The sequence below is a fragment of the Tiliqua scincoides genome, chromosome 2, assembly GCF_035046505.1.
Source record: "Tiliqua scincoides isolate rTilSci1 chromosome 2, rTilSci1.hap2, whole genome shotgun sequence".
NCBI classification, from domain to species: Eukaryota; Metazoa; Chordata; class Lepidosauria; order Squamata; family Scincidae; genus Tiliqua; species Tiliqua scincoides.
In genome coordinates this window covers 89,911,798-89,926,953 of record NC_089822.1, presented here as the reverse complement: position 1 = coordinate 89,926,953, position 15,156 = coordinate 89,911,798, and the positions used below count along the sequence as shown (strand labels likewise).

The following is a 15,156-nucleotide window of genomic DNA, read 5'->3' as shown; positions in this document are numbered from 1 at the left end:
GAAGCTGTAACTGCAAACAGCTTGTTCAGTCAGTGATGGTTTGAACCTGAAATAGCAAAGCAAAAAAATGGCCCTGGGAAATGTGTTCGGTTAGCCCTGAAGCAAAAGCGTTTCCAAGAGAAGCAAACAGGAGGCCGCTTCATTTGCTCTTATATGATCCATGGAAGTTCTGAGATTTGGCATCCTGTTTTTGTCTGGGTTGTCAGAGGGTGTTAATCGTATGTGTGCCCACAGCATGGAGAGATCCACGCTGACCTGCTTTACAGGGCTGTTGTAACAGTGGCTGAGGTGTGTGAACAGCCCACTGTTTCCCTGCTTATTGTTGCTGTTAAACCTGGACATCTTATAAATAAATAATATTAAGACCCTTGTGGGTGTACTGACCACAAAAGGCCCCTAGGGCTGGAGCAGTGGAATGGACCTGGTGTTTTCTATTCTCCCGGGGGCTTTCAAATGTTCTACTGTTCCATATTTATTTATATGATTTATAGCCTGCTGTATCCCATGTTCTTAGAGTGGCTTGTGGGCCAATCCTATTGGCCATTTGTGCTGGCAGGACGCACGTTCCACTGGTGTAAACAGCTTTATGGCTATCACAAATGGGACAGTGCTGGTATGACTGGCCGGGTCCATGTGAAGACGGATGCCGGATGCCTGCAGTTAAGATAGAGCAGGGGTCAGGAGGGAGATAGGGAGGGGCGGAATGGGGCGGAGTAGGCTAGGTGGGGAGGAGGGTGGATCAGGCAGCCTGATCATCAGACTAGAGGGACAGAGCCAGAATGTTCTGTTAACATTGTTAGTCTCCTCCCTCTAGCATGCAGGCTCACTGCCTGCATGTTGACTTCTACAGTTAAACAAGAAACGGTTCCTGTGTTAAGCAAGAAAATGTGTGTTTCCAAAGCCAGTAAAGAAAAATGAAGGTGATGGGCGTGGTGGGGGCGCATATTGTACTTTATATAGGATTTCCCCATATCTGTGGTTTCTGTATCCTTGGGGAAGGCAGAACAGAACCCCTGCAGGTATGGAAGAGTGCCTGTACTCGTAACCCAAAGAAGGTTTCCTGTAGCGCAGGGGTCTCCAAACCCCGGCCCAGGGGCCAGATACAGCCCGTGGCAAGCCTCTATCCAACCCACGGCCAACCTCTTGTCCCCTTAAAGCCTCTGGCCCACTCAACTGAACATGACCAGAACTGTGCTCTGTTTGTGTCTGGAGGGTGTTCTGAGGGCCAGAGAGGTTGAATGAATGAGCCCATTCATTCATTCATTTATTCACTCATCTTAGTTCCATCTCAAATTTATTTATTTAAATTTTATATTTAAATCATTTTTCCGGCCCTCAGCACCACAACAGATATCTGTTGCGGCCCTCTGGCCGAAACGTTTGGAGACTACTGCTCTAGTACACTAGTGGGACATTCAGAAGAAGCAAAGTCTGAACCACAGCAAACCCGCAGTCCTAACTTGCTGAGGGTTGAATTGATGATACTGGTGACAAAGAATGAAGTGAGCTCTGAAAAAACCACAAAAGGTGGTTGCCCCTTGGTGGAACGTTATTGATTTCTACAGATCCTGCAATCCGACCTTTGCAGACTGGAATCCTTTTTTGCACAAGAAGCCAACATTTCACCCATGTCTCCATTTTCAGAGATGCTTTGTAACGAGAGCAAATGCTTAATGCGGTGTCCTTAACATGCTGGAGCATAAATAGCATCACAGTGACAGTTATGGCTGATATAATAATTTTTAGCACTCCAAGTGCTTCACGTCAACAGAGTTACTATAACCTCCGGGTGAGGAAGACTGCATTTCCAGAGGGCAACAAATGACACAGAGAGATTGAGTGCAGCTGGGAGGGGGGAGAAGGGGCACTTTTGCCAAGTTATTGGTCAAGATGCTTTCAGACTGAGGAGCAGAAGTTTCCAAGTTGAAACGTGACATCACGGCTGAAAAGGACCAGTTCTGCGGGTTTCATACCTTCCCCCAAGTGTCAAAGCTGTGGTTGCCTGAGGTGTGTACATGCATCCCACTCTTGTCTCTGGTACATGAATTTTGCAGGGTTTTTACATTTCAGAAACCTGCGCCATCTTTCTGACCAGAAGTCCCAAAACACCAAATGAAACCAGTGCCCACCCCCTGGGCAATGATAGCTTTGTCATATCATCTTCAGCACTCTTGAAATCAATTATCTGTCTCTGGTCTGTGTTCCTTGTCCTCATCTTTGATAAATGGGCTTTGCACGTTTTCATAGTGCTTCAAAGACCTGCTTAAGAATCCATAGAACTTGGCATTTGTTGCAGAGTTCAGCATCTTGAGACTCCTCTTTTGTTAAAGATAAGCTTGTAGTCCTTGTGGCTCCAAATTTAAGTCTTTAAAGTTGATAGGCAATGCCTGGTGAAATCTCAGAAGCTAGAGGAATCACCGGCTAAAAATTTCCACTGGTTTGGGGGTTGAGCTTCAGTGAGTTTCACATATCACATTATTGCCCATGATTAGACATGGAATAAATTGTACAAACCATAATACAATATGAAAATGTGTTTAATGGTCCAATCCTACCTGCTAAGTTATGGCAGTGGAAGAGAGTTCTGCAGTTGTAACAGGTCATAAAACAGCAAGTACAATGTGCCACAAGCAGCCGTTTTGGAGCCACTGCCACTTAGAGCAGGTAAGCTGGTAGGAGGGGGAAGATTGTGGGCAGGGAAGGAGTGGAATTGGGCATTCCAGGGGAGGAATTGGGGACAGGGCGAGGAGGTGGGGGGTGGATCAGGTGTCTGATCATATCCCCTCTTTCAGAAACCTCTCCACCCCTTTTCTCTCCACAGACATATGCTGCCAAAATAGGTGGCATATGTCCAAAGAGACCTATAGGTGGCCCAAGGCTTATGTGGAAGTATGTAAAGTACATTTTTGTCATCTCCCATATGCCTTCTGCTTGCCCTCTACCACAGGATGCAGCATGTACTTTTTTGGCATGACTGCATTGGTACTTGTGGCAGGATATAGGATGGGGCCTTAGTTGCACCATCTAAACAGGTTACAAAATGCAGCTGTTCTTGATTCCTGTTGGGGCCCCTCCCAGATGCCCTGATCCCTGACTTACCCTGGAGCAGGCACCCCATGCCCAGGCAGGGAAGCCTCCCCACCCTGGGCATGGGGTGACTGCTCCAGGGTAAGTCGGGGGTCAGGGCATCTGAGAGGGGCCCCGACAATTCCATTTTGATTCTTTTTTTCAGAGCTACGTATATCCAGCCTTGCCTACAGTCAATAGAGCACAAAGCCTTTGCAGAAAAGACATCAGAGGCCCCATAATCCAAATTGAAAATTCCCTCACTTCTGGACAAATTTTTTAAAAAGTGAATTCCACTGATGTCACCCACACTTGCCTTCTGCTGCCTTTAATTTATTATTAACCTAAATTTATTATTGAAGTTATCTTCTGGCTGAGAATCAGGAGGCAAAAATAGTGATGGATTAAAAGAAAAAAAGCATGAGACCCTGATGTAGTGATTTGTGCATTACAGACACTGAGGGCCCAATCCTATCCAACTTCCCAGGGCTGGGCTGATGCAGCACCAAGGTAAGGGAACAAATGTGACCCCACTGCAGGATGCAACACATGTCCCATTGGCCTGGCTGCATCAGTGCTGGAAGGTTGGATCAAATTGTGCCTGAGACAAGGTCCCAGTTCACGCCCATCTCCAATGTGATGTCGTAGTTAGAGTGCTAACCTAGGGCTGGGGAAGCTCCAGTGCCAATCCCACACAGCGTGGAAGTTCACTGGGTGACCTTTGACCAATCGCTAACTCTGTCAACAAAACCTGCCTTTCAGGGCTGTTGTGAGAATAAAACAGAAGTGGAGACCTTCAGAGCTGAGAAGCCATGACTGCTGGTCTGAATATCAAAATGAATGAACTTGGGAGAAATAAATATGTGGTGAGGTCAGTGACAAGGGTCTCTATGTGGAGGCAAATCCACAATAAGCAGAATCTTGCCATTCTACTCTTTTCCATTCATTTGGGACGGGAGCTTGCTCAGACCCTGTCAGGGGCAGTGTGAACTGCACCCCACACCAGTGCTGCAGCTGCCACCTCTGCCAAAGCGCTCTAGGGTTGGAAAGTGCTTATGTGCTTCTTATGCAGTTAAGTCAAACCTGAAATTGTGAGGCTTTGTGTTTGGGGAATGGCACAAACAAAGGAGCTCTTTTGTTTGCCCTGTCCCTGCATGTAAAACTGGAAGTCCTGCGCTTCTGGCTTTAAGGATATTGCATGAGGAGCAAGGTAAGGAGAGGCATTATTTGTTTTTACTTTTTTCACATTTCTGTACCATCCTTCCTGCAAGGAGCTCAGAAAGCTGTGCATAGCTCCTTCCCTCCTTCAGTCCTCACAACAACTCTGCGAAGTAGGCTAGGCTGAGGGATAGTGATTTAGACGGCCCAAGATACCCCAGGGAGCTTCATGGCTGAGCAGGGTTTTGAACCTGCATCTTCCATGTTGAACTCTTGAACTACTACAGCTTCCTGGCTTAAACAAGCAGGAAGTGGATCGTTGTGGCTCATGTCAGAGAACATGGCAGAAAGAGGCAGCAACTGAAGACATATGGTGAAGCACACCCCAGGTCTCCCACCCTGCCAGACCCCTTGCAATCTGCCGCAGATGCAACTTGCTTAGTGTGCCTTGTAGTCGGGCCGGCAGTGGATGCTGTGCAAACACAGAGGTCCTGTGGCACATGTTAAGTTAGTAATATGCTGGATGAGAGTTGCATCCGCTCTTCCACAGTGAAAATGAGAGGCTATAGCTCTGTGTATATGAACTGAGCCGAGGCTTGCCAGATTTTCTCCAACATGGCTCCTGTGCCTTTATTTCTGATCTGTTAAGGAGAATGTTACCGGGTGTCACTGCTTCTAAAATGTGCAGCAGGGAAGATTGATCTCTTCACCAACACAAATTGGTTTTCAGGTGATAAGCCCTGCAAAACTGTCTGCTGTTTTATGGTCATTCTCTACGTCTAATGCGGCCCTGGTGGAGTAGTTGGCCATCTCTGTTGTAAGCTCAGCCAGTCAGAAGAAAGGTTGGCTTTACTCCTAGCAAAGATAAAGTTATTTATAAGTCACATCAGGAAAGCAGCTGTTCCAAAGGGGGAATGGCCAGTTCATACGGGGCCTCGTCGAGAAGACAGAGTACACCTGGCAAAAGTGAAGCATCAGCAAGAAATATATTAGTTTTGAGATTTTGACCTCCCGCAGGAAGTCCTCCCATTAATCAACACTGCATGAGCAGGTCTGGGAACTGGGAAATTAAGATTACGTGGCCACCAAAACAACTATGGGACTGTTTCAGGCAATATCTGCTTCCACCTATCAGGCTGGGCATACTTGGACAGTCTTCTGGGCAGGTTACTGGTGATCTGCTAGTGGAGCGGATTGACATCACTTCATTGTCATGGTCAGATCACTGCTCTGTGGTCAGGTTTAGGTTTACTGCAGCTTCTGGCCTCTGCAGGAGTGGGTGACCTATTAGGAAGGTCCACCCACAAAGACTTGGGCTTCTCCTCTTAGTACCAATGTGAATAGATCTCAGCTTTTTCTCCTGAGAAAGGGAAATAGTGGAGCCTTCACAGTTTGGGCATGAGCCTAAACTGCTCTGCTTTTCATGAACATTTTGACAGCACTGAAAAAAAAAATCACTTCCTCTGAATGTGTGAACAGCCTTGTCTTGTGATTGTCAGGTAATACGAAAACTCTGCTGTGTTGGATCTGTTATCACCATTTCCCATATGCAAATTGTCGCAACTTGTTGTGGTCCCTGAAGGTTCAACAAACAGGTGTGAATTCACTCAGATAATACTGTACTTTCCTTGAAATCCTTGACGAAGTACCCTGCTCTGTACAGAGACTGATGGTTCAATATATTCCCTTTTTAAAGTCACCATCAAGGCAATTCGAAAAAAACTTCATTCTTATTTTAAAGAAATACGTGTGTGTGTGTGTGTGTGTGCGTGCGTGCGTGCGTGCGTGCATGCGTGCGTGTGTTTGGACTGCACACTTTCTTTCATATGCATTTTAAAGTACTCTAGAAGTGGCCTTGTAGTAGGATCTCTTACAAGCCTCAGGCCAAAAATCCATGCTGATTTATATGCTATGCAGTCCAACTTCATTTCGCTGCTGAATATTTTACAGTCAGGAAGACTGACTGACGAAATCTTGCATCTGAATGGTTGAAAGCACACCAGATGCTCCTTAAGCAAATGCTGCATGAGAGGGTGAGACCTTGCACACCGTCCCGGAGAACGCAATGTCCTGTGACATCTGCTGAAAATAATCTGTGCACTCTGCTTTCCCGTCTACTGGCAATGCACATAACTTCCTTAGTAGTGAGATGTTTAGCTTACCAACAGTGGCCTGCAGCTAGTGGGAAATGCTGCACTTCCAGACTTCCACACATATGTGACATCGCAGGCCTGCCTTACTGAGTTCTCACTCAAGGGGTCAGGAAACAAAAGTAGAGGCTGTCACGTCTATAAGGAAAATAAGCTTCTGTTGAGAATGATTTCCATCCACACCAGAGCAGAGGGCCTCCAAGAGGAATTTCAGAACATAAGAACAGCCCCACTGGATCAGGCTATAGGCCCATCTAGTCCAGCTTCCTGTATCTCACAGCGGCCCACCAAATGCCCCAGGAAGCACACCAGATAACAAGAGACCTGCATCCTGATGCCCTCCCTTGCACCTGGTATTCTGACATAGCCCATTTCTAAAATCAGGAGGTTGCACATACACATCATGGCTTGTAACCCAAATGGATTTTTCCTCCAGAAACTTGTCCAATCCCCTTTTAAAGGCATCCAGGCCAGATGCCGTCACCACATCCTGCGGCAAAGAGTTCCACAGACCGACCACACACTGAGTAAAGAAACTTTCTTTTGTCTGTCCTAACCCTCCCAACACTCAATTTTAGTGGATGTCCCCTGGTTCTGGTGTTATGTGAGAGTGTAAAGAGCATCTCTCTATCCACTGTCCTTCTCATGCATAATTTTGTATGTCTCAGTCATGTCCCCCTTCAGGCGTCTCTTTTCTAGGCTGAAGAGGCCCAAACGCCGTAGCCTTTCCTTATAAGGAAGGTACCCCAGCCCAGTAATCATCTTAAGTCGCTCTCTTTTGCACCTTTTCCATTTCCACTTTGTCCTTTTTGACATGTGTTGACCAGAACTGGACACAATACTCCAGGTGTGGCCTTACCATCGATTTGTACAACAGCATTATAATATTAGCTGTTTTGTTCTCAATACCTTTTCTGATGATCCCAAGCATAGAATTGGCCTTCTTTACTGCCGCCGCACATTGGGTCAACACTTTCATCTTATCAGGGGGTTTTCTTTTGGGCCCCTTCCCAAAGGAGACGGGAGGGGTGAAACAGAACAGGGGAGGGTGATGAAAGGGTGGGCAGAACTGTGGTGGGGAGGAAGCAAAACACGGGAGGGGGAAGGCGGCAACAGCCAGAAAAATTTTTGAAGCCCAGGTCTACCCGCGTACACTGTGCTGGCAGCTAGATACAGTAATACTGAAAACCAAACACACTCCTAAATCTTTTTTTTTTTTTTTAATATAGAAAATCATTGCAGAAAATTAACATCATAGTATTCAGGCTCACACTAGAATGGAAAATGTCCTGTGTGTATTAAAACTGCAGCAACTGTAGTCCTGCAGCTGTGTGTGTCCCTATACACTCCTTCATGGTTAGTGGATCCACCAGCCAAAGAGCTACTGTAGTAGGCCAGTTTCCTCCCAGATTTGAAATTGTATTAAGGAGTGTCATGTATGCATTCCTCAGCCCAGCAGATACGGCTAGTGGCAGCAGCTGCCACTGCGCACCCAGCATCCCATGTAGTCAGCGAGTTTGAGATCAGAAAATCTAAGATCCAAGGAAATTTCAGGTCCCCCTTCTTTGGCTCCATGGGCCCCCTTTTTGACCCTGGAACCAGGTACAAACTACCCCCTCTTCCCCCTCTCATGGGTCCTGCTGTAGAATAGCACACAACCTTGCTGCTGTAGCCAAACCCCAGTCTCTGTGTGTAAGACTTGTTTTTTTGAAGGCAGCTTTCAAAAGTTCTGTTTAAATTATACGATTGTTTTGATACAATGGCTTTTCTGGATTGTTATATTAGCATTTAGATTGTATGAGTTTCTTCCTGCTCTTATGAAATATGGTCCTGATTCAATATGTATTCGTGATGCTAAGTGCAGTGAAAAGATTATCAGATCAGCTAATCTGATTATCATCCTGATTATCAAAAAGTTCTACCTGTGCAGAAAACTGGTGAATAAAGAGATGCTCTTTTCCCTCTTACATAACACCAGAACCAAGGGACAGCTGCTAAAATTGAGTGTTGGGAGAGTTAGGATAGACAGAATAAAATATTTCTTTACTCAGTGTGTAGTTAGTCGGTGGAACTCCTTGCCACAGAATGTGGTGATGGCATCTGGCCTAGATGCTTTTAAAAGGGGATTGGATAAATTTCTGGAGGAAATCACCATCACGGGTTATAAGCCATAATGTGTATGTGCAACCTCCTGATTTTAGAAGTGGGATACCGCAGAATGCCAGATGCAAGGGAGGGAACCAGCATGCGGGTCTCTCGTTGTCTTGTGTGCTCTCTGAGGCATTTGGTGAGCCACTGTGAGATACAGGAAGCTGGACTAGATGGGCCTATGGCCTGATCCAGCGAGGCTGTTCTTATGTTCTTATGATATATTTAAGGTATTGAATATAGTCAAAATAATGCTCTCTTATAGGGAATTGTCCCAAAAATGCTGTTTGGTACACCCAGCCAACCAAAATACTGCCAACACTGTGCTACACACAGTGATGGGAATCCCCTTGCATATGTACAGATCTGTACATGGAAACAGCTAAGGTCCATAATCCATAATGTTTGAAACAGCCCTCCCTGAGAGATGGGGGTTTGCCATGTTTAATATGTCAAGTGGCTAATTATGCTTCCTGCAGAGACTTTCCTGTCATTGAACGTTTAGGCGTTGCCAGGGAGCATAACATAACACGGAGCAGACGCTAAGAAGTAGGAAACTTCTATGCCCAGCAACGTGTGTTTTGGCAATCAGAAGGATGTGCAGTGAGTGCAGAGTGCCATCTAATGGCCCAGACAAAGAGAATGCTAAAGCTATTTCCCCACCATCTGTATTGTGTGCATTGTTTAATGCAAAATATTAGGGCCAGATAGCATTTGGTATCAACTTGTTATTGCCACATTCACAGCCAATAATAACATTTATTGCCAAAAAATTAAAATACGTTGCTGATCACTTTTGCCAGTGTTACCATATGTTGACTTGGCCTCCCTACTGCTCAGTATCAATCAAGTCCCAGTGAACCTCAGACTTGAGATATGGGGAGGTGCCCATAGCTTAGTGATGTGGCATCTGCTGTACATACAGAGGATCCTAGGGAGGATCCATTAAAAAGACATCAGATAGCAGGCCTGGAAATCATCCCTACTCAATGGAGACACAAACATCCCTGTGTCTCCATTGGAGAGTTGCTGCAAGTCAGAGTAGGGGCAACATTGGACCAATAATCTGACAGGCAGCTTCATATCCATAGGTTCTGGAACACAGCATGGCTCCACATCTATGCACTACATGTGCCGGTGCCGCTTGCTACACCATAGCCATGCACAATCTACCACTGCTGCTTGGTACTAGTCAAAACGCTTGCACCAGTTCATGACTAGCCACTGTTTGTAGCACCTCATCTGGAGTGAGTAGTACACCTGCTCTGATCAGCTGCAAATAGTGTTGGTGAACAGTGCATGGCCACTAGGGGTGGTGCCATGTTCCAGTGCCCAGGTGTGCTTCTGCTCTGTCAGCTTCCATGGGTATACAGGAGTGAGGCGCATCCTCTCAGCAGTTTGTGGCTCACTCCTGTAATGTGCAAATCTTCCATATCTGTAGCAATCCCCTTCCCCCCATTTTAAAAATAAAAGGAAAAAAGCCTGGGCCAAATTACACATTACCTGTAAAGTTTAGCATAGACCTTAATCATGCTTGATATAGAAGTCCTACTTTGTCAAGATTAGTGGAAACCATGGTTTACTTCAAACCATGGTTTTGCCTCCTGGTTTGTAGCCAGTCATTAACATTGATTTTGATATTCAGCCCAAAGATTTAGCAGTAGTTAATACGGAAACATCATCAAAGTTAAGAGTTTTAGTCTGCCTGGGACCAACATTCCCCTTAAGTTTTTTGGCTGTGTGGTTGAAATGGGAGTTTAGTTCAGCTCCTGCCAGGGTGCTCCAAAGCTCAGGTATGACATTAAGGGCGCAATCGTAATTGGCAGTTATGCCGGTATAGGTGACCCTGGAGGGTCGCAAACGTGCCGTAAAGCACTTTCGTGCCTCCTTAGGCGGAAGCCACGTCGGTGCATTCAGATGTGCCGACGCTTGGACGGAGGCGGAAGCCTCCACCATGGCTCCCGCGCTGCTGCTTGCGTCGGTGCGAGCACGCCGACATAAGCAGCAAAGGTAGGCATGGGGGGGTGGGGAGGGGCTGTTAGTGGGTGGGGGGAGGGCGGGCCCAGGGGTAGGCACGCAGGGAGCCGGGAGCAGGGCTGGGACCCGGCGGCTATGCCAGATCCCAACCCCCGTCCCTGGGGCGAGTGGAGTGGCTTCAAGTCACTCCACTCTCCTCGGACTTGCGCCACCTCCGGAGGTGGCGCAGGTCCAAGGAGACACATGGGGCATACAGCCCTTACCCAAGAGTAAGGGGAAGAGCTTCCCCTTGCCCGTGTCTGAGCTGCTGCTCGCTGCAATCCCACGTTGGATGCAGCACAAGCCTCCTGGCTTGCCTGCTGCAGTGCGGGTTAGGATTGTGCCCTAAGTCATCACTGAGGGCTCCAGCGCTTTCCCCATGCAGCTAAATGCAGGCTACATGCATCCTAGCTTCAAATTACAGGTAACATTGCCCAGGACCTCTGTGGTAGCAGTGTGCATTCAGTTGCCTAAGCACAGACAATAAAAAAAATGGGCTCTGGTATAAACAGTATGAAATTGTTCTTTAGCAATCCTATTTATCATACTATAGTACACTTAAATGGGGCGACCACCAGTCATTGATCCAATATTCATAACTTAAAATCTCCTTAAAACGCCCCCTTCAAATGCCCTCTAACTAAAAACGCTCGCAAGTTCCTAAAGCCACATTATTTATCCTCTTTTGTAACCAGAAATGTAAATAAATAATAAATCATCCTTTCCTAAAATGGCTGACTGTTCATAATTTTCTGTTTTCCACAGCCTGACTGACCTTGTACAAAAGCGTAAAATATTCATACATATTAGATTGGTTGGGGGTGCTTAGCCTTTCCATATGCTCAGCAGTCGTGCATCACCATCACAATCTGGTCCGAGGAGAAATCATTTTCATCACAAATTCAGAAGAGCCTTAAATTAATCAAACAGAGGGTGGTTAGCATTGTGTTTTGTTTTTTTAAATCCACAATAGATGTCTGTTTATTTGTGGCGCTTGGTCGACTGCCAAGTCCCTTTCGCTGCTAGGAGCAGGGGATGTTCAAGACAGTCTAAATTAGCTTCCCTTTCAAAAGCTCCTTCATGAATATTTCAGACTTTAATTCTGAAATCTAGCCGGTGGCAAACAATAGAATTCATGTGCCGCTTCAATACAGGTGTATGGGAGGAAGAACTTCGAAAGAAGCAGGTGTGAATGCACCCAACTGGCCATTCTATTCTTCCTTGTGCCATTCATCATAAACATTGCACTTGGCCCATGATGGCTTTTAGAGGGAACTTCTGCACATCTTCTTTCTTGTCCTGGAAATGGTTCACACCTACTGGCTGGAAATTAGCCGACCTGGGCAAACAAGAAAATAATTGTGATTTCAAAGGCAGAATTAGTTGCGCGTGGTAAGGGTGCTGTGCATGAATTTGGGACAAGATGCTACATCTGAGTTGAGTGGAAAATCTTACATTCTAATCCAACTCAGCCTGTCAAATATAAAAAATATATAATACAGTCCATTTGAAAAGCGTCTTGCAGTGCAGTACTGGGCATGTGGATCTAGGACATTACACTGTGGATCGCCATTCCACTTCCTGCAGCAACTGTGGATGTGGAGAAGAAGTGATCGAAACCCAGAATGTGATGGCCCTGACTTGATCTGGCAAATATTTCCACATGTTACACTAGGAAAGGTGATCAGCCACTATGGTGGAGTTCATTTCAGGGGGGCATCTCAGTGGCAAATGCAATGATCCTAAATCAGAGCATTAGGTGCTTTTTATATTTTTGAAAAGGCAGACCAAGAAGGCAATAGATTAAGCAAATACCTTCAAGTTAGATGTCACAAAGAGACTTTTAGACTTTATTGTCAGTGGGTTTGCTCTTCAGTTCTTCTTCATCCTCACTTATATCTATTACTTTTTTCTCAAGAAATTCACGTTCTATAGATCACAACTTTCACAAAGCATCCAACATATTTGAAGAAACAGAAAAAAAAATACTTTTTTCATGGAAAACACAAGACCACACAAATTGCCTTTTAAGCTCCTTTTCTGTGATTCAAGATCACTAAAATGAGCCCACATTCAGAGATCTGGTTCATACATGTGCATCAGTTGATTTTTCTCTCTGATTTCTCTCTGGTTAATTGAGAAAATTAAATTCAGGCAAGACAGAAGTTTTCCAGGTCAGGAGAACTGCTAATATGACAATAGTGTGTTCACCTGTTTGGAATGGGATTGCACTCATCTTGAAAGACCAGATTCATAGTTTGGGAATACTTCTATATCCAACTCCTGGTTTGGGACTCCTGGAGACCAGACAGTTGAGGCCTGGGTGTTTTTGCCTAGCTTTTAGCCAGGTACACCCCTGTCTCAGACCTGGTTGTGGTTCTCCATGCCTTAGGCACCTTTCACCTAGATTACTTCAAGATGCAGTATGTGAAGATTCCCTTGAAGACCCTTCAGAAACTTCAATTGGTACAAAATGGAGCTGTGAGGGTAATTAAATCAGGCCTGGGAGGAGGGCAGGATCAGCTGTGCTGGAACATGACATCTCCAAACCCCCTTCCTGGGCCTGATCTGCCTGCACAGATCAATACAGACTTGTACTGGTGCAGGTCCAAGTTGACTTATGGCTTCTGGGACTTACTGCGGGGCAAGGGAACAAATTACCCCAGTAGCCAAAATTTGCCATGGGATACAGTGGAGCCACAAGGATGCTGCTGCATTGTGGCATGGGATTTAGTTAGGATTGGGTTATTAGAAACTTTAAGCTACTGGCACAGGAGTACTGAACAAGTGCTAGAAGTCATCCTGTGCAAGAAACTAAATAGCCCAATACATCATGCTGTCTTAACATTATTGGTAAATCAGATTAATGGATTTGATCCAAAGCCTATTTATATAAGTGGAAACACTCCAATGGCTTGTGGGCCAGGTTTCAGTTAAAGAAGCCTTATGTTTTCCATGCCACAACTCCAGACATATAAACATAATAAATAGCCCTATGCATTTTACTCCCACTGATGTCTAATGTTCATTTTAAAAAGTAGCTAATGGAACTGAATGTGATTGCCTTTGTATTACCCAACTAACTTGAGGAAATGGCAACACTATTAAAAAGAAAATAGTGTAGATAATTAGCTTGTGCTAATATGAGCTTTAATTTGCTTATGCATTAGAATATGTTGAGATGCAAGTTATATCATCATTGATGATAATTCCAAGCCAAGCTACTGTTCCATTTCAGAGGTTTATTATTTTTTTACATTTAAATAACTGAGGGCACAATCCTAACCCCTTATGTCAGTGCTTTCCAGCACTGACTTAAGGGCAATGAAGCTCTGAAGTAAGGGAACAAACATTCCATTATTTTGAGGAGGCCTCCGTGAGTGACACCCAACTGCAGGATGCAGCACACGTCCCATTGGCACTGCTATGCCAGTGCTGAAAAGCACTGACTTAAGGGGTTAGGATTGCGCCCATATAAAAAATAATGGCTGATTTACACATATATGTTGATCTGATGCTGAGAACAATGTCGTGATCATTTGCATACATGAACAGAACATCACAGATGTGACAGTCCCAGTAAAGCTTTCACAGCCTTCCAAAACATAATGCTTTTCAATGGAATGAGCATACATAATTCAGTGTCAGCCATTGGGGCCTGATTCACACATATGTGCAATACCTGGTTTCTGTGCTCTGGATTACTGTACAGTTGATGACTGGCAACTGAATGTTGCCAGTCTGAAGTGACTCCAACCCCCAAGCATCACATTTGTGGTGATTGTTTATATCTATGACGGACCATTCTCACATGCATATCACAGCTTGATGTTCTGGTCATGAAATAATAAACAAACATGTGTGAACCATTCTGAAATATAGAGAGATGATGAATTCTAAGCATATGTGAACTAATTTATGGACTCAGTTTAATTGGAGCACTGCAGTTATAATAATTCTCAGGCAGAGGCCAATCCAGCAAAGTGTAACTACTTTTAAATGCCACCTCCTTTAATGGAAAAGTTAGCACGTGTTCAACTTTCCTTCTATTGAAATTAATGTTAAAAGTCCTTACACTGATCTGAATTTTGATTTCAAATTGTATGTAAAAAAAAAAATTATCCCTTGAGAACATTCATAATGATGCTTTGAACTTTGACCAATCACTAGTCTCATGAATCAAACGAATCTCTTTCCAGGATCTAATGTGGTGGAGTAATCTTCTAAGTAGGAAGGAGTGGGGAATCCCCAAACCTGCTTTTGTAAATTGGCTGAGTGTAGATAATTGGAATGAGACCTCTGTGCTTTGGACTCCTTCCTTTTGTTGTCTGAAACCTCAAGCTCAGCTTTTAAAATCTGCAGTGAATTTCTTGACAAATTGAAAGATGCCTATGGCATCTAAACACTAAACCCAAATCAGTAGATGCAACTATAGGTGACATTGTTTTTTAAATATTTTATTTAATGTTTTTCTATATTGTACACTTTATTGTTGGATCTTTGTAAGCCTCTTTGGGCATTTGCTCCCGCATTAGAAATGCAGGATATAAATTTTTTAAATAAAATAAACATTCTCGGTGTTGCCCTTTCAACTCGTTCAGTGCTTCTAATTTTTGTG

General features: G+C 44.7%; 1 protein-coding gene across 1 annotated transcript in view; it reads left to right on the top strand.

The window, feature by feature from the left end:
• GRIN3A (glutamate ionotropic receptor NMDA type subunit 3A) overlaps positions 1–15,156 on the top strand; it is a 131,660-nt gene that overhangs the window by 31,861 nt on the left and 84,643 nt on the right. The gene's annotated exons all lie outside the window — the stretch shown is intronic.